The 20,674-nt window shown below is 37.7% G+C and overlaps 1 protein-coding gene across 8 annotated transcripts in view; it reads left to right on the top strand.

Annotated features, from left to right (window-relative positions):
- Positions 1 to 20,674, top strand: part of PEX5L (peroxisomal biogenesis factor 5 like) — a 298,559-nt gene that overhangs the window by 69,419 nt on the left and 208,466 nt on the right. For 3 of the 8 annotated variants that reach the window (XM_056807667.1, XM_056807666.1, XM_007501979.3), the window contains exon 1: positions 10,103 to 20,670. The exons of 4 other annotated variants lie outside the window; for them this stretch is intronic. The gene's annotated coding sequence lies outside the window, so the exon portion shown is untranslated. Of the gene's footprint in view, positions 1 to 10,101; positions 20,671 to 20,674 lie in introns of those variants that run through there. One more of the 8 variants, XM_007501980.3, reaches the window with a different exon arrangement.

Below are 20,674 nucleotides of genomic sequence, written 5' to 3'. Positions count from 1 at the left end.
GCTAGTAAATGTCTGAGGCTAGATTTGAACCCAGGAAGTTGGATCTTACTAACTTTTTTCCCCTTGACTAAGTAGTAGTTAAACTAAGTCCACCCTCCATGCTTCATTCATCTCCTCAGAGCCTGATGAAGAGCCTCAAAGAATCATGGAATAATAAACAAACAGAAGGATTATTCAAGATCATATAGACCTTGGAAGACATGGATTTTTTTTTAATTTGTGTCCTCAGGTCCAGCTTAGAGCCTTGAATATAGTAGGCTTTTAGAAGATGCTTACTAAATGGAATTGAAAACCTATTAGCAAATGTTGAGTTGTGCTGACACTTTCATAGAAGCAAGAGGGCAAAATAAAGTATGCTAGGTCTATTGGGAAGGCATAAATTTGACTCTTTCCCAGATTCTTCTTAGAATCTGCAATCCTTCTTAGAACCTTAGAGATTATCTAGTCCAACCTCTCATCTGACTTGGCCAAGATCATACAGCTTGTGTGACTCTGGATGAGTCACCTCTCTAAGATTTAGATTCCTCATCTGCAAAATGGTATTATCACAACAACCAACTCACAAGGGTTATTGTGAGGCTCCAATGAGATAATGGATGCAATGTGTTTTGTTTACAAGATACCATTATTTATTATGCCTCCTTATGGACAGGAACTGTGCTATGGTGCTGGGGGATCCAAAAAAAAATTCCTTGCCCAAAAGGAGTTCACAAAAAGCTCTTCTCACCAGTTCTCTAATAATAGACAGTATTTCCTTATGTTTTGCAAAGCAATTTATAAATAAGCTAAGATCTGCCCCAAAACTCTGGGACATAAGTGCTCTTGTTATCCTTATTTTACAGATAAGGGAATTGAGGCAGGTAGAAATTGTGACTTGTTTAACTGGAACAATGGTCACCTAGATGTTTTGTGATTATTTCTACCTGTCATCCTGAGCAGTTTGAATAACACTTTCTTACATGTGTTTGAACTTCTCAAATCAGGGCCCATCAACCTGAGTTCTTTGACAGCTTTCATCCAAGCACAAGGTCTTACTATAGCTAAGAAGTGATTATCTTTCTCAACCAAATTATAAACTAATTAATCTGCTAATACTTTTTAAAATTTTTATTTTACTGTCCCATATGATTTTTCGTAAATTAATAATTTGAAGTCAGGATAATAATGGCTGATTATATTGTATTTTTAAAGGTTACTGAGTATGCATGTTGTCTCATTTGAACTTCACAACAAGACTGAGGAGTAGGTAGTCCAGGGGAGATATCCATGACCAGTGGATCTTTCTAGTCTGGATTTGGAGGAAGTGGACCTACATTCAAATTTTGACTCTGCCCCCAAGTCGACAAATATTTATTAAACTCAAAAATTGTATGAACTTGGGCAAGATATCTAATTCCTCTGAACTTTAGTTTCCTTATACATATGTAAAATTAGAGAGGTTTAGACTATTTGATTTGATTATTTTATTACCATTTAAAGAATGACAGAAATGACCATAGTTATCTTCTTGTCCAATATCTTAATTGTATATCAGAAGTTGAGACTCAGAGAAAGAATTAACATACCCAAGACCAATCAACCAGTTAGTGGCGGAGTACCCAACACATGATATTAGTAACTGCTTCTTGAATAACTGATAAAATAATTTGGCAATGCAAAGATCAGAACCCAGCCCCACTAACAGATATCTACCCATATTCAAATTCTAGCTGTATCACATATATATGAAATATTTTCATGCAATTCTCTAGAGATATTCATCTTTTTTTACTGAATCCTTAATATTTTGTGGCATCTTTTGAAACAAACTAAAAAAATCTGATTTGTGCTAAAAGAGGATTTAGCAAAAGGCTAAATTTTCTTCCAAAGGTTTAAGTCAAGGTTCCCTGTTGATTTTCTGCTCCAGTTACTTAACAGCAGGGCCAGGTTTGGTTCTGTCTCGTTTGGTGGGGGCTCTTCTTTTTTTCTTTTCAACCAGAATAGAACCCTTGAGGCTTTCTCCTTTCAGAGTCACTGGAAAACCAACTGGCAAGGAAGCATTCTGATGTTACAGTTGACATTGGCTATCCCATTTTGTGTCTTCTTCTTAAAATAAAGCTGGGCCAGTGTTTTTCTTAGCACTGCCTTCTGAAAATTGTCACAGCAAGAACTACTTCTCACCACGTTCTATTTTTAAACCCATTTCACAGTTTTCGATGTTTCCATTTGAAATTGGCATTTCTGAGCCTTGAATGATGAGTGGCACAGAGCCATCTTGTTAGAAAGATCACTTAGTGACTGGTGTCAGTGAAAAATGGGAAGAAATAATTCTGCCACATAATGGATCTGACTTTAATATATAATATATCTACATATATACATGTACATATATACATACATATAAATATGTGTGAATATGAATGACAAGAAGGAACCTTAGAGATCATCTTCTGCATATATGTCTGTGTGTGTGCACATACATATACATATATACTGAGCTCATAAACTCATAGATTTAGTGTTTGAAAGGAGTCAACTAATTTAACCCTCTCATTTTACTGAAATTTAAGGAAACTGAGATCTAGGGAGATTAAGAAATTTCACCCGTTCACATACCACTAGTAGTAGAATTGGGATTTGAGTCCAAGTCCTCTGATTTCAAATCTAATGGCTTTTCATGCTGTATGATACTTAGTATATTTGACACATTTAGGAAACATTCATTAAGGATCCACCGTATGTGAGACTCTTTTCTAGGTGTTGTAGACATGAATAAAAAACAAAAAGCAAAAAGTGATCTCAAAAATTCTATAGTCTGTTGTTTGAATTTATTGAGTTCTGGGAAGTGATGCAGTGTTGTAGACACAGCCTTAGGAAAGATGAGTTGTAACATTAGAGAGAGCAACTCATGCTCCCCCAAACTGAAAATGCCATAGCAAAATGTTTAATAACCCTCTCTTCAAACTACTTAACATTTGACAGTGTTTGTGTCACTCCTTCTTTCACGTGCTTTTTAAAGTCTTTTTTTAACACTACCATATTTTGGAAATTTTAAGAGGATTGCAAAAACAATTCTAAGTTTAAAAACAAAATAAAACAACCTTTGATCTATCCCAATATGTAAGGGCACTGAAATTTACAAAGACACTGTCTACTGTTTTCAGCATCCCATAGCAATCACCATCCTAATTCCCTTCTCTACCACTGACTTCCTAATCACCTACTCCATCAGCACCATACTAATCAACCTCATACCTGCCACCACCATTATTATCGTCATCATCCCAACCACCATCTCTACCATTACCATCATCATCTCAACTACCCACCAAAATGTTCTGTTGTAAACTATGCAACCAACTTTGGAGAGGAGCTGCTCCATTGCTAGGGCATATTTGTTCACTCCACAAAGAGTGGGCTCTGAGAGAATGTGAAGGGAGTAGAGAATAATGCCTGTGCCCTTGGCTTGTTGAAATATTGATAGAGTGTGTTTTCTGGGATTTTACTTGCATACTTAGACGAGTGTCTGCATGGAACATGGGCGACTTGGGAGTTAGGAAGAACTAAGTTCAGACCTGGCCCAGTTATTCAGTAGATGTGTGACCTAGAGAAGACTCTTGACCTCCATTAACCTCAGTATGTAGATGATAATAATACCCATCTCACAGGGTTTAGGGGAAGTTAAAATGAGATCTAAAGATCAATAAGCATTTATTGTTTACTGTGTACCAAGCATTGCATGAGAAACGAACAGAAAGCACTTGGCAAACTTTAAAGTGATCTGTAAATGTGAGTTGGAATTATGATTGTTGTTATGATTATGACTATTATTATTAATCATGAGTTAGAGTGGTACTATTGACACTGAGATTTCTGATCAACTCAATATGAATGTTCTCTTAGCCAGGGAAGACTGTAAGACTCTTTTCATTCTGTGATGTCCGTATATGCCTTTCCATATATCCTCTATGGATGTTCCATCCAACATGTGTGAAATGTCCCTCTAGTTTTTGTTGCAGCACCTGATGCTCTTTTTCTCTTATTCTCAATATGAAACTGTCCCGCCCCTATTCCTGCTACCATTTTAAAGCATTTTGTGGTTAAATTTCTTGAGATGATCTTCTAGAATTGATGCTCATGTCCCTCTCATGTTCCAAAAAAACCTTCATTTGATCCACACCCATTAGTAGTCATCCCATCTCTCTCCTTCCTTTTGTAGGCAAACTTGAAAGTCATCTATAATCAATGCCCCTACTTTGTTTCACTTAAATCCAAATTATGCAAGGGTCAAAAGAAATCACCAGTTATGTCATGTTGGACTTCTTCAAGCATGAAAGATGACAACTACCACTACCACCCTCCTATTTTACTAGACTTCTTATAATTTACTCTACCACAAACTGAGCCCTACCTCCTTACTGTTCCTCACACAAGACACCTGGTCTCTTGATTTGTTCAATTTTCACTCTTTCTCCCTCATTCCTGGAATTGTCAGCTTTCTGGTTCCCTTGGCCTCCTTCAAGACTCAGCTGAAATTCCATCTTCTATAAGAAGCCTCTACCATTTCCCTTTAATGTAACTACTCCAAGATCATAGAGGTTTCAGTTTTGCAGCCATGATAGTGAATAAATACTTGTTGACTGATTGACTGATGAACTCACTGGTCAATGATTACTTTCCTGCTATCTCTTCAATTGAACTGTGAGCTAATTGAGGAGACAACATGACCTCATCATTACCAAATCCAATGGCCTTTTCTCAATTTCATCCTTCTTGATGATGAATTGAGAGCAGTGACTGTCTTTTGCCCTTCTTTATATCCCCAAGAATAATTCAATGCTTCTTTATAGACTGACTGGTGTTAAAAAGATGAATTTTTGTAGTAGCAATCAGCAATCATTGAAAGGGCTCGATAATCTTTCCAATCCAGCTCTATCCTCTGAAAAAACTGAGGCTCAAAAATGTTGAATGACGTGACTGAGGCCAAAGAGTAAACTTTGACTTCTTTGACTCCAAGTCCAGGACTCCCTCCCCTAACAGTAGTTTCAATCTTTTAAAATATAAAGATCCCCCTTTGATCTACTATTTTTGACTATTTCATAGGACCCTGAAGTCAGAGAGGTGGAATTGGAAGGGACCTCCAAGGGCAGTTAGTCCAATTCCCTCATTTTTACCAGCAGTTGCAGTGTTAGTACTGATTGATTGGAAAAACAGAGGCTGGAAAAAATGCAAATGGAAATTTAGTAATGCTTTTAAATGAGTTTGAATTTCATTCATCAAGTAGCATCTACAGATGTTTGAAAAATGGCAGCATTTGGAGGACATAATAGATTTGTGGGCCCTTGGCAGGGACTCCATGGCTTCCCAGGGGTCCACGACTCACATAGTATCATATTATCTTAGATTTAGAGCTGAAAAAAGGCTTTGAGGTCACTGAACTCCTTCACTTTACAGATGAGAAAACAGTAGCCTAGAGACCAACAAGGAAGAACTATCACAGTCAGAAGCCTTAAACTCTAGTACACTATGACATCATAACAGATGGAAATTATTCCTATCATAAAATTTGATTCATTTTTGGTGTGTTATCCCATGGCCTAAAAGACACAATGAGCTTGCTTAGCATTAACAATAATTAGCACTCTACCCCCAGAAATTACTTTATATTTTGTAATTTTCTATGTGTATGTCTTTCTTCCTTCTCTAAAAACTGTATGACTTTAAAAATCAGGGACTTTTTATTCCTATATTTCCACATCTAATTCCCATCAAGTCCAAACTAAATACTCTGTTAAGTAATTGAATTAAATTATGAGCAGTAGAAGAACAAGCTTATTTTAAACATGGATACTGTTATCCAGAAGAAGCTGATGTTGTATTGGTATCCTCAATACTTAGCACAGTAAAGATCCATAGTAGGTGCTTTATAAATGCTTTGATTAATTGTGTAACAGTGGCTTCTTCCTTCTCTTGATTCCAAGGCTGATTCCAATGCTTTGGGCTTTCAAAGATTCCATTACTTATACATTTAATGAATGGGGCCAAGAAGACCTTGAGTCAACACGCTGAGAGAAGGGTATCTGGAGGGGCTCCTGATATTTATTCCCACTTCCTACCTTTCTTCCTTCCTGCTGTGGTGGTGTAGGGGACAGAGGCTTCCATATATAGGAAAGTTTTCTGTATTCTCTGTAGCACCATCAATACCTTTGCTCAGGGTAGGAGGGAGCATCCCTAACTCAAACTCTGTCCATGTGGAACCTTTGTATTGGTTGTTTCCATACCTGGAATGTTCTATTCCCTCATCTCTATTTCATAGCTTCCCCTGGTTTTCTTCAAGACTCAGCTCAAGCCTCACTTACTTTGAGGGGCCTCTCTGAATCTCCTAGGTTCTAGTGCTTTCACCTCTTAGATTATCTTCTAGCTACTCTGGATATATCTTTTATAACCTAGTCATCCACACGCGGTCTTTCCTATTTGATGTATGCGTCTTCAGGGCAAGGACTATGGTCCTCCCTATCCCACTTTTTTTCTAAATCCCTTATATTTATTATAGTGACTGAAATATAGTAATCATGTCAATAAATGCTTGTTGACTGACCATCTCGCCACTCACTCTTTCAGGGGGCCTTCTAGCTATTCTGGATACATCTTACAAATAATGTTTGCACACTGGGTAGAAGATGTAGAAGAGATGTATTTGGAAATGGAATTTGACAGTGAACTCCTTGGGGGCAGGGACTATGCTTTGCCCTTCCCATACTAAGCATATTGACTGGCATCTAGTAAGCAAATGCTTTAAATACTCATTGACTTAATTTGGGGCCGACATATCTATTTGCCCAACTAATTTAAGAAAAACAAAATAAGATTCTAAAAATAACTTTTATAAGTATCCAAGAATTTGTTTTGTGATGAGTTTTTGTCTTGCCCTCGTATATACCCCATATAAAACAGATTAAGGATTTCTTATTGGCTCTTGTTAAAAGCTAACAAAGAAGGGCAGTTAAAAAAACTGATTGCAAACAATTCCTTTTTGTGATCTGTGTAGAATGGCCTTATTGTCCTTCTTGGACATCTACAGAGGAAACTCCCAATGGCTACAGATTATTGTGGCTGTGTTTTCCCAGGCAGCTGGTACCCAATGGCCTAGGGATCGAAACCAGGCAAGGTAGGAGGCAGCAAGAGTTTCTTTCTCCAGATTCTCAGATCTCAAGCTTGGAATTTTATATTGAGATACAAAGTTGAGAGGAACTAAGTTTACACAAATGGATTTGGTGGGGGGGCGGGGGGTCAGACTCACCCTGTTTAAAAGGCATCTGAGACAAAAATTTTAGTGTCTTCCTTACCTCTTCCATGTATTTTGGCATAATATTTTACAAGTTGATAACTCAGAGTTAAGTGATGTAAGACAATGTGGACCAATAGAGAGTGTTAGCTTTAAGGTAAAGGAATCTGAGTTCAAATCCTAGCTCTGTCTTCTTATTTTCATGATCACGGGCCAATTGAGTCCTCTGGGCCTCAGTTTACTCACCTTTAAAGAGTTGAACTAGATAAGCTTCAAGGCTCATTTTAGGTTCAAGCTCTATCTCTGATATTCATTTTTTGAGTGTCCATTAGCTAGTCAGTTAACATACTTTGTCTCTGTTTCCTCATCTGTAAAATTATAAAATGACTTCTAAGATCCCTTGCAGCCTTAGAACTCTTATGGTCCTAAATCTATGATCCAATGACATTATGTAACATTTGACAAGGTAAAGACAATAATAATAGCATTTATGGAGAACTTTAGGGATTGAAAAGCACTTTACATACATATCTTATTTCATATAGGTAGAGACAAGAATAGAGAAGAGGGCTTTCTATGTAGAAGGACCCCAAACACAAGACCCAAGGCTTGACTCTTTTCCTACCTAATAACAATCCCACAATGAACATACATAATAAATAGCAAAGAAACCCATTTATCAAAATAATAGCAAAACAGAATTCAAAGAAGGTATTCAAAGGAGTATACCAGACAGTTCAGAATGAAGGAATTCTCCCAACTCAGCAAGAGAGAGAATCTAGATCTCACCCAAGAGAAAACTCAACATAGTCTCTTAGAGGGAAATATGTTCCTTCCAAGAGACTTCCAAGGAGTCTCAATCTCTCTCTGTGTCTATCTCTGTGTCTCTTTGTCTGTCTGCCTATATCTTTGTGTCTGCCTGTCTCTGTCTCTCTTTCCTCAATGCCATAATTCATTTTTTACTTTCAAAAGGACATACAGTTCAAATCTGACTTCAGATACTTCCTTGCTGTGTGACCCTGGGCAAGTCACTTAACCTCCATTGCCTAGTCCTTACCATTCTTATATCTTGGAACCAATACACGTTATTGGTTCTAAGACAAAAGAAGATAAGGGTTTTTTAAAAATACATACAACATCATCACACTCATTTGGGAGATTGTTTAGCTTTAGTGATCTGTCTTTTCCTTTCCCCCTCTTTCTTTTTATTCTGTTACAAAAGATGACTCACTGGAGGAGATGGGGACAGAATGGATGTATTTGACAGTGAAGGGGATGTAAGAAAAAGATATCAACCCAAAACCTGAGTTATGCAAAACCTACATTACACAAACCACAACTCTAAGCTGTATATGGTGTCCACTTGAAAAAGTTGATCATCCAGGAAGGGAAGGAATTGCCAACAATTCTGTTTTTTGTTTGTTTCAATTGCCATTCTTATCAACCTAACCTAAAGCACACTGTCTTGGGTTCACTAAAATAAGTTCTTCCTAAAGATAAAATCACCCATGGTCTTGGACAGCTCCACTTAGCCAAGGATTCCACATGAAGAACATACAAAATGAGAGTGTCCACAGAAACAATTTAATCCGTATAAATTCTTCAGTGCTGAATACTTTAAGGGTTACTCTTTGAGCTCTTCCTCTTGTCATCTCTGATTAATACCCCATACAAACAATGCCTTTTGCATGGATAATATGGTTTTATGAGACAAAGGATGGACTAGCTCCCCTGAGTGCTGATACTCACTCTTGGGGACTTACACATTGAAATTCACCAAAAGTCATTAATAAACTTGGGCAAATTTGAGAAGTATTTCCCCCAAAGGAGAACCCCAAGTAAAAAAGCAGCAGTAATTGTGCTGTTAGAAATTACATATTTTTTTAACAAAAAAGTATTATAATCTGCCAGAAGAGCATAGAGGACACTGCTGGAAACAAATACACTGTATGAGATTCACAGGGACCTCTCCTGACTAGCAGTGCTCATCTTTAAATTAGCTTGCTACTTCTCCTAATTCAATTTATGAGAATTCATTGAATTATAGAATCATAGCTTTAGTGCTAGAAGGAACCTCAGAGGATATCTAGTCCAAACCATTCATTTTAAAGATGAAAAAACTGAGAATGATAAAAGTTAGGTGAGACTTTCCCAAGGTCATACAGGCAGTAAATGTCGGAAAGCCTTTGAACTCAGGTTCATTAATCCCTTTCATTCCATTTATTAGTAAATATTTATTGTGTATACTGTGCCATGTGCTGATGATGAAAAGAGAAAACTAGAACCAATCCTTCTTTCAAAGAACAGGGAGGCAAGAGGTAGAAGGAAAAGAATGATGAGGATGACATGTTCACAGAAAAATATATGAACCAATTTATTGGGGGGAATTACCTTGTAATTGATGTATCCGAGACCATGGACTAGGTGACTCAAACCAACTAAGGAAATTGCATCTATTGATAAAGATTATACTTCTTATCATTTAGCCAGTTTTCATGGGCTAGGAACCTCCATAAGGAGAAAGTACAGAGAAGCCTAGTAGTAGATGAGCAATGGCACAAAAGAAGAAAAATACCCATTTCTCAAAGCCTGCTCGAATACCTGGATGTTTGAAACTGACTCTGACACCTAGGTGGTTGTCTCATGAACTCTTATCTTTGTATCATGAATAGGCAAGTCATAACTACTTGAAGCCTGGAAAGTGGAAGCACAGACCATTGAATTTTCATGTTGGAGTGGTCCTTAACCAAAAAAAACCCCTCATTGAGTAAAATCTTTCTAATCAATTTTTCCCTTTTGTGAGAAACCCATTGTATCTTTACCTTTTCAGATATATATTTTGTGGGCTGTTATTTTTTTTCAGTCTGGGTGTTTAATTGGCCTTTATTATAAAATGGGGCAACTCTTCTATAATTGTCTCACAGGTAGCTTGATGAGAAATAAGAGTAGGGTCTTCATAGCATGATGCATCATGCACATCATCCCAGGTACAGTACTAACTAGCTATTTAACCACAGGAAACCTCCTGAATCTCTTCAATCCTCCATTTTCTCATCTGCAAATGGGAGGCAATAATGTCTATATGGTACCCATTCAATTTGCTACAATGAGATAATGTCCATAAATTGCTTTGCAAACTTTAGCATTCTATATAAATGTCAGTTGCTGTAATCACTATAGAAATGCTACAAGGCAAAGTGCTTTTGTAAACTTTAAATTGCTTTCTACTGGTGAGTATTGGATCAAGAGTGATTTACTTGGAATCAAGAAGACCTGAGATCAAATCTTGCAATGGACAGTAACTAATTGTGACCTTGGGCTACTTATTTCTCTCCTGCGAACCTTACTTTCCCTATCTGTAAACTGGGACTGATAATATATAGAGAACCTATCAGTAGGGTTGTTGCAAGGGTCAGATGACTTTGGTTAAAACACTAATATAATATAACATCTTGATGATGATGATGATGATAATGATGATGATAACAACAAAAATTACAATTAAAACTGGCTTATTATACTGGTATATGGAGAACTGGTTTGAAGTCAAGAAGACCTAAATTCAAATACAGCCCATTATACTTACTGGCAAGTTAGACTTAGTTTCCTCATCTGTAAAGTGGAGATCATAATAGTTCCTATCTCAGATTTGTTGTGAGGATCAAATGATATAGTGAATATACGGTACCTTGCAAACCTTAAAGCACTATACAAATGTTTATTATTATTTCACTGATACTTTCACCTATTTGGTACATGCCACATTCAGTGTTATCAGAAGTACAGCACCCCAGGATTGGTCTGACCAGGACCTCCCAACTTACTCTTCATTCATGCCACAGTGATGCTTAACCAGTTTATCTCTCACTGAGTCAAGAGAGGGCACAGGATAAGGACTCAGCTAGTGATGGAATATTGATAGGTTTCCAGCTGATCATAGCAACATATAGGAGATCTCCGAAGTAAGAGTAATTTCTGACACTCCAGGAGATACTTCCTCCCTTGGAGAGGAGATGCTTGTTTACTTCCTGCGTGGTCATGGATATACACGGATTTTTGTTAGGAAGGGATCAAGAAGGGAGAAATCATGAAACAGAAAGTTAGAACCTTGAGGGCAAGGACTAGATCACTTTTCTATTTTTATTTTCAGTACCCAGGACATTGCCTAGCACATAGGAGACACTTCATAAAAATTGTTGATTTCTTGAAATCGAGAACACATTTAGGGTCACAAAGGACAAGTTGTTTGCACATTATTCCAATGTAGAGGGAATCCAGTGATAACCCTTCTTACTTCCTGACTTCATTTTACCTTCCAGAAGACAAATTTTGGGAGGGAGAATGGACTAGTCATTTAACATTTGGAGAGTAAAAGTCCTTAGAGAAACCTTCACTATGGCCTTCCTTCTCAAAATTTGTGTCCTCTAAGGTCCTGCTGAGTTTAACAATGGTCAAGTTTGATCTCAGGATCAAACATCGACCAATGCTTTTTCATCTACCCTGGAAAGTGGAAGGTCGCAGGGCACTGGCCTTCACTCTGTTCACTGCAACATCTTTATTGACAACGTAGAGGAAGGTATTAGGGCACACCTTTCAAACTTGTGGATGAGGAAAAGCTGAGAAGCACTTAACTTCTTTTCTCGTGTGTAGTAAACAACCACCATTATAGAATAATCCATGGGGTGAGAGGAAACTGACTTGAGCTGCTCATCATCCCATCAATTTGACTTCAATAACTATGTTATATGATCCCTTTCTTTTGATTGAGGTACTTAAAAAGAAAAAAGAAGCCTAGTACTTTGATCAGCAATTCCTTTCCTGAGTCTGAATGATATAGCTTTATTAACAAAGAGAAAATTATGGGAACACCTAGCTGCTGTCCATTTCAGATAAAAGAAAATCACTAAAGGCAAAAACAAATTTGCCTTAGGAGAAAGAATCCTAAATTTGTTTGGCTTAATTTAAATGCTTATTTAAAAAAAACTTTTGTATTTGTTTTAACTGGGGAAAAGAACAACATACATTTTATTATACATGTAGGTAGAAACTGCTTGCTATATCCTATACTTTAAACATAATTTAAAGGAAGCCCATTTAAACTATTTATCACTTATATGACTTCAGTCAAGTTCCTTCCTCCTCTCCTAACTCATTTCTTCATCTGCAAAATTGAGCTTGACAAAGTTCTTATATTTTGAACTGGAGACCCATCATTTAAAAATGAGACAACTGAGATCCAGAGTTGGGAATTGAATTGACCAAGGTAATACAAGTAGTAGAGTCATAAATTTAGAGAGAGAAGGGACATCAGAAGTCATTGAGTTCTACGCCATCTTTTTATAGATGATGAAGTTCACACAGGATGTCAGCAGTAGCAGAGCTAGGCTTTGAACCTAGGTCCTTCAACTCCCAAATTAGTGCTTCTTCTTCAGTGACTCACTGCCTCCCTCTGTAGGCTCTTTCAACACTGTCTGTCATCCTATAGTCTCTTGCCTGACATCCTTACCAACTCTCATTCCTATGTCCCATTGAGAAATATACTCCCAAAGAGTCAATGTATGTAACTGAATGAATGTATACATAAACGAAGAAAGCATATAAAAATGAATGATAGTGGCATGATTAAATTTTGAAAATGGAAAATAGCATTTTAAAAGAAATTCCAATAGTTTATGTTCTTTTCCAGCTCAGCAACTTTAGTTGAGTCTTTACATAATGAATCAATAGTCAGCACTCATTTCTTAGGTCAGAAAGCTCCGTGTTACACACTGGGGATATAAGCAAAAAATAAAAATAAGCACTGACCTATAGTCTCCTGAGAAATCTTTATTTCAAATTTTGTGCTCTTTTGAGCACACACTAGATGGGATGGGAAAGATGTTTTTAGTATCCCCACATGGAGGTTTGGGGAGATGGAGTAGAATATGAGATTCAGATAGAAGAGCTGTGAGCACTGGCTAGACCAGCAGTCAGTCTGTGACTGCAAATCATGGAGCACACTAATCTCTAAAGATTTGAAGTTAAGGATCACACCCAAAGGGCAATGTTGCATGACATGATACAATAAGTCCAAAACAGAGTTTAGAAGAGAGAAAGGTTTCAAGATTGTCATCAAAGAATGAATGAATCTTAAAAAAGAAAAGACTGGCTGTTTGCATGATGACAGTGAGGCACAGCCAATGAGTAACCTGTGTGCTCCATTGATATCCACTCAATGTCAAGAGTAGTCAAGGAAAGTTTCCAGCACATTGGGTAGAACCTCATGGCAAATTTAAAAAGAGGGCAAGATGGGAACAAGATGAGCCAGTATGTGTGGTCTGAGATCCATAGCTTTGGAGGGGTCACATAAGAGTTGAGGCCCACAAACCTATTTCAGTCAACCAATCAACTAGTATTTATTAAATATTTGCTATATGTCAACCACTGTGCTAACTGCTGAGGATGCAACAACAACCTCCGCCCCCCCCCCCTTAGTGAGAAAGGCATCAGCCTCAGTTAAGGGACTAGAAAAGCCTCTGGCAGAAGGCAGCATTTTGGTTAAGTCTTGAAGGAAGCCATGAAAGCCAAGAGGTGGGGATGAAGGAACAGAACATTCTAGACAGGAGTAGTAGTCAACTCAAAGGCAAGGGAGATGGGAAATGGAGAGCAATGTGTGAGGAGTAATAAGTAAGCCAGTGTAGTTGAATAGTAGATATTCCCCCTGAAGTTTCATATCTCTTAGGCCTATTTCACCCATTCAGCTGTCTACTCCTTGAGGAACAGGACCATGTTATCTACTTTTCTTCACTACTACCAGTGCCTAGTACAATGGGGGACATCCTATAGGTGTTCAATAAATATTTGTTGAGTATATGGAAGACAAGCCTAGAGGAGAAATCACTAGTATCTGGGGAACCAGGAAAGGTCTTCTAAAGAGGGTACTAGTTGAGTATTTGAGTGCTTGGACATAGTAGGATGGCTTCAGAGAATTTTTTATAGCAATTGTAGAATTCCCCTTCCCATTTGTTGTTTACACATGCATCTCCCATTTTCCTTTGATCCCTAGTAACTTTGATGACTACACATTGGTGGTTTATCTGTCCCCACATTTAAGATAGAGGGAACTGCCTCCTGTAGCTTGTTTTGTCTTATCTTTACATTCTCACAATCTGATATATAGTTCTGAAATTCTTTCAGAGAAAAAAATAGCTCCTCTGGAGAAACTAGAGCACTTATTAGCTTGCATGCTAATGTGCAGTTTTAAGTGGGACATTCTTGTCCCATTCCCCTCCCCAAACCACAACTCTGATGTCTACTTTCTCATAGACAACAAAGGAAAATGTCTGAAATTAGTCTATTGGCTGAGGGGAAAATCTAACAGATTTATATGTTGTTTCCTTCATTTGAGTATTAGCTCTTCAAGGGCAAAGCCTGTATTATCTTTCTCATTATATCTCCCATTGCGTATTACAGTGCTTGCCACATTTCAGTCATTTTCCATTGTATCTGACTCTTCCTGCCCCTATTTAAGGTTTTCCTGGTGAAAATACTAGAGTGGTTTGCCATTTGCTTCTCCAACTCATTTTATAGATGAGGAAACTAAGGGTTAAATGACTTGCCCAAGGTCACACCTCTAGGAAGTGTCTGAGACCAGATTTGAATTCAGTAAAATGTATCTTTCTGACTCCAGGCTCTTCACTCTATTTACTGCACCATCTAGCTGCTGTCCAACAAACATATTGTAAGCAACTGATGCTTTTAATTACAAAAATCACAAAATATCAGATTAGGAAGGGAACTAAAGGAATATCTAGTTCAACTTGTATCCTTCTACAAATTACCCAACAAGGGCTTCTCCAGCTCTGCTTGGCATCCTTCAGTGAAGGGGGAACTCATTACCTTCCAAAGTAGAAGCTGAATCATCTAAAGAATGTCTTTACAGAAGAGAAATGACAGGGTCTCAACCTCTTCTGCTCTCAAATACATTGGTAAAGCTTTCTCAGCTGGGATTGTCTTCTCCCTCACAGTCTTTAATCAGTCTTCTTTGCTACTTTATTCCTCTCTCCCTTATATCTTCCTGTAAGAGTTATTTCTAGATACAGTTGCCTCTGCCCCTCTCATAAGCTTCTTGAGAGCAGAGACTTGGTTGTCTGTCTTTGTATTCCCAGGACTGGGCATATAAAAGGTACATGATAACTGTTTGGATGAAGTTAGATTAGTCCCTCCGTATTTTCTCCTTTTGTGACTTTTCTCCTAGGAACATTATTCCCTGAGGCTATTTTGATGCCATTTATTCTTTAGACTGACAGAAAGACTGGAGCCAACTCTTAAGTCCTGATTGGTTTAGTAGTCAGAAGAAAAATCAAGAAAAAGAGCTTTTTTTAAAAGATCATGAACAGGGAATTGGTTTCTCCAACCCACAATGCAAAGCTTCCTATTGGGCAACAAGAACTAGAAAATTAAATTTTTATTTCATGAAGATCTTGGTTTGAATCCTTTTTCAGATACTAATAAGCTTAGTGAAATCATTTAACTCCTCTGAGACTCAGTTTATTAATCAATAAAATAAGGATAACAATAATATTAGAGCACCTACCTTTCAGGGCTATTGAAAAGATCAAATGAGATCATGTAGAAATGCTAACTGTTATTATTTTATTATATTTCATTTCTACACTTTTAATTTCCCTATGATTTAATCGGTAGAGATTAACTTCAAAACTAAATTTCAAATTTTTCAAAATTATTTCAAAATGAAATAAATTTTGGGGGAGAGAAACCGGTAAGTAAAGCATGTTCCTAATAGCCTCTAGGTAGGGTAGAGTCCTTATCCCCACTAACCACCATCTCTTACCATCCATTTCGTTTTCACTCTGAATGAATAGCTTGAGGAGTCATGTCAGCTAATGCCTCATCATGGTGTTCTTTGACTTTATGCCCATTATTAATGTAAATTTCCACTAAGCCTGTGATTTTTTTCTTCCCTCCTCCCACAATTGCTGTGTGACCCTGGGCATATCCTCTGCTTTCTCTGAAAATAAATAAGCTGTAAAATAAGATTTATCATACATGCACCGCCCATTTCCAGGATTCTTAAAAGGTCAAGCACTTTGCAAACCTTCAGATGTTATAAAATGGGAGTTTATTTTATTATTATTTCAACCAACATCCAATCCATGAGGAGGTCAGGTTCCCTTTTAGACTGTGGGTCTTGTGCTACCTGTACTCTCTCCCCACCCCCAGGCAGAGGAATTTTTCAGCTCTAACTAAAGCCAAATATGAAAAGACACTTAAGACATAGATTTCTTGTGACATTTCTTTGCAGGGTTCCACTTTGGTTAAGTAACTGACCAGGTGGAAAAACTGAGTGTCTAAACTCATGAATTCTTTTCCAGAAGGACAAGCAGAATAACTCAATCCATGTAAATTGTCATGTTCTATGGGGAAGGAGTGGTGGTTGGACAACTTAACCTGAAGTCAAGATATAGGTTCAAATCCTGCCTCAATCACTTACTGGCAACTGAGAAAGCTATTTGACTTCTCTGGGCTTTTCTCATCAGTAAAATGGGTTTAATTATAATTATACTGCTTGCCTCAAAAAGTTCTGGTAAAGAAATAAAGTAATTTATTATTTCTAATCAGTTTTATAATTTTAATTGGCATGAAGACCCTTCACATTGCTGATTTAGAGCTGAAATGAATCTTAGGGGCTATATATTTTATTTTTAATTATTTTTAAACCCTTACTTTCTGTCTTAGCTACAGCTCTAACACAGAAGGGCAAGGGTTAAGCAAATAGGTTTAAGTGCCTTTCCCATGATCACACAGCAGTGTCTGAGGCTAGATTCAAATCCAGATCTTCTGGATGCCAGACCTGGGGCTCTAACCATTGTGGAACCTAATTATCCCTGGGGCTGTTTTAGAAGATCTTAATTTAGGGTCTATAAATATCTCTGTCTCTGCCTCTCTATCTGTCTCTCTGTCTCTCTCTATATATGTTTATATATTGGCTCTATTCCAACATAATTCTCTGTACTTTCTTTTCTTCATTCAAAAACATTCTTCTTAGAACTTAGAAGATCCATTGACTTCACCAAACTGTTGTATGTGTACAATATCCCCCAAATGTACAAGAACCCCTTGACTCAGTCCAAGCACTCATCTTATGGAAGATGCACCACTGAATTCCAGGGAAGTCATAGAATCATGGCATCATAGAACCAGAGCCAGAAATGGCTCAGAACTCATCTAACTCAACATTCATTTTACATGTAGGAAACCAAAGCCTAGGAAGGTTGAAATATGCTCAACCTCACCCAGCTAGAAAAGGAACAAAATCAGGATTTGAATCCTGTAGTCGTTAACTACATCTTCCCCTCTTAAAATAAACACACACACACACACACACACACACTCAAACATATATATGCATATATATATAGATCATAAGACACAATCTGACTCCAGTCAATTCAGTGTAAGACTATATTGACTTATTATTGAAGGAAGGACTAAATGAAGATAGGTAGGACTTCCAAAAGAGTATATTTGCACACAGAAATTATTTTATTTTACCTTCATCCATGACTGTGATTTCATTTATTCCTTGTGCAGAAATTCCCTCCATCAAGGCAGAATAGTATCTTCTCTGTAATTTATGGACTTGGGAATGGGAAGTTGTGACCTTCCTACAGTCACATGGACAACTATATCAAAACACTAGCCTGGGTCTTCCTAGTACTATCTTTAGCACAACAACATGCTATTCCCCATCTCATAACCTTACTAATACCTTTAAATGATTTGCTGACGTCCCAACCTCAGTTTTTTCATCCATAAAAAGGAGATAATAATCCGTTTACCTTCCATAGCTCAAAGAGCTGTCATGTGGCTTAACTGAATTATTGACTATAAATATTTGAAAACTTTAAAAGCAATATGTGAGTGTCAGCAATTGTTGTTCTCTCTCCTAAGGTAGAAACTCCCATGAGGCTAATCCATAATGTGTGATCCTTCCTCATTTTACTGAGTCTTAGAATCTTGATGTTGACAGACAGGGTGGTATTGATCAAAAGGGAACTAAATGTGAGGTGAGCCGGTTTGGATTCATATTTCAGCTCTTTCTATTCTCCAAAAGGCATAACTAGAATAAGGAAGTATCAAAAAGTCAAATTTGGGCTTTCAGGAAGGAATAATTTCCTAACAATTAGACAGTACCAAAGCTAGGAATGGACTACATGAAAAAGTATGGAATTCTTCCTCACTGAAGAGGTCTTGAAACAAGTAGGGATTTTTAGTGATGCAGTTTGACTAAACAAATCACTGAGATCCATTCTGATTCTTGATTTTGTCCACTGATTCAGAGTTATAACAAGGCTGTACTTCATAATGAATATAAACATGTCAATACAAAGTTAGTAGATTTTACCTGAAAACACAGGTTTTAAAAAAAAATTGTTCTTGTTCTGCAGAAAAAATAGTGAGTATTGTGGTTTATATCCAACTAAATTAGATTAAATACTGTAAAATCTTCTCAAATTCTCATCTGTCAAAATTTCCCATGGAATATTCTAGCTAGCCCTGCATGATTCCCTCTTTTCCTCCAAAGGAACCATCCTATTTTAAAATTTATTCTGGTGGGTGTATAAAATATTATCTGCATTAGTTTGGGGCTTTTTTATCTTTTTTGGTGATAGCTTTGGTAGTGGAGGAGTATTATGGGGAGCAATGAGGAGCTACAAGAAGAAAAACAGAAGAGGAGGCAGTGTGCTACAATGGAAAGAGACCGGTGTCTGGAATTGGAGGTCTTGGGTTCAAATTCCACCTTTGCCACTTATAACCTATTTAATTTTTGGACAAATCATTTTCTGTCTCTCTGGACCTTTGTTTCAAGATAAGTAAAAAAATGGAAAGGGGATATATCAGACTAAATTAATTTAAAGGTACCTTTGAGCCCCAGATCTAACATCCTAGATACTTAGCATGTTCTTGGCTCTTCAGAAGACAACTATGGAATTTCCTAGAAGAAACAAATTAAATTGTGTTCAAATTTCTGGCACTAACACATTATCTTTCACCAAAAGGTTCTATGAAATACAGAATGGAGGGCAGGCAAAGCAGGTGTGGGTGTCTCTCACCCTCGAGTGAAACAAAATGAATAAGAGAAAAATGAAAAAGCCCTGCCATCAAAGAGGTTATATTCTAACAGGGAAACCAATAGGCACATATTATTTTCTTTTTTTAAACCCTTACATTCCAACTTATAATCAATACTGTGTATGAGTTCCAAAGTAGAAGAGTGGTAAAGGCTAGGCAATGGGAGTTAAGTGACTTGTGCAGGGTCACACAGCTAGGAAGTGTCTGATGTCAGATTTGAACCCAGGACTTCCCTTCTTTAGGCCTGACTCTCTCTCTCTCCATTGAGCTATCTAGCTGCCCTTGTATCTGTCTTCTAAATATTTACATACTCGAAGGCAGTTGAGTGACTCTGTGGATAGAGAACCAAGCCTAAAGATTGGAAGTCTTGGATTCAAATCTAGCTTCAGTCACTTCCTATCTGTGTTACCCTGGGCAAGTCACTTAATCCCTAATGCCTAGCCTTTACCTGTTTTCTGCCTTAGATATTGATTCAAAGATGGATGGTAAAGGTTATTTGTTTGGTTTTAACTGGTATGGAGATAAGTCTTGGGGTTGGACATGTGTTGTAAGGTTGTGGGATTTTGGAGACTTGGGACATAGATCAGATTTGACCAAAGGTCTCTTCCTCTCACCTAATGCCCTAAGCCTCACATGCTTCATCTTCCTTTGGTTCTCAGCAAGTTAGGATCAGATTTCAAGCTGAAAGGGGTCATCTACTACAACTATTCCTTTTACAGATGAGGGAAAAGCACTTGCCTAGGTCATACAGGGGGTGAAGAGATCCCAGTTGGATTTCCCACCCAGGATCGTTGACTCTAGTACTTATTCCTTGAAACTTGGAATTGGATTTTCTGTCTCTATTCCCAAAAATATGAAGGTGAGAAATCTGGAGAGTGGAAATCCCAGGCCTTAGATGACATTCCCTGCTATTGACTGTTTTCTTTAGTGAGAAGAGGAGGGAGGAGCACAGCAAATTTCTTCTCCTCCCACTGAAGCCCTGCCTCCCAGGGTTGGACAAGGACCGAGGTTGGCTTTCTTACTCCCTCTTGTTCAGTCCTTTAGCTCCCCAAGCCCACACAGTGTTGTGGAAGTTAGGGGTCTGGCCGGTCTTGGGGGGTCCTTTTGCTTTTTTCTTCTTTGGTCAAGGTTAGAAGAACCTAGCCAGAAGACAAGGGTTCCCAGCTGGGGAGAGTTAGTCCAGTTGAAGAACTGGCTGGGTTGGCCGATCCAGCTGTCCAAGTGCGAAGCTAAGTGCTTGAAAGAGGATTATTGCTTCGCTAGAATAAACAGTAA

The sequence above is a fragment of the Monodelphis domestica genome, chromosome 8, assembly GCF_027887165.1.
Source record: "Monodelphis domestica isolate mMonDom1 chromosome 8, mMonDom1.pri, whole genome shotgun sequence".
NCBI classification, from domain to species: Eukaryota; Metazoa; Chordata; class Mammalia; order Didelphimorphia; family Didelphidae; genus Monodelphis; species Monodelphis domestica.
The sequence above is the reverse complement of the archived record's forward strand: the minus strand, read 5'-3'. Positions and strand labels throughout refer to the sequence as shown.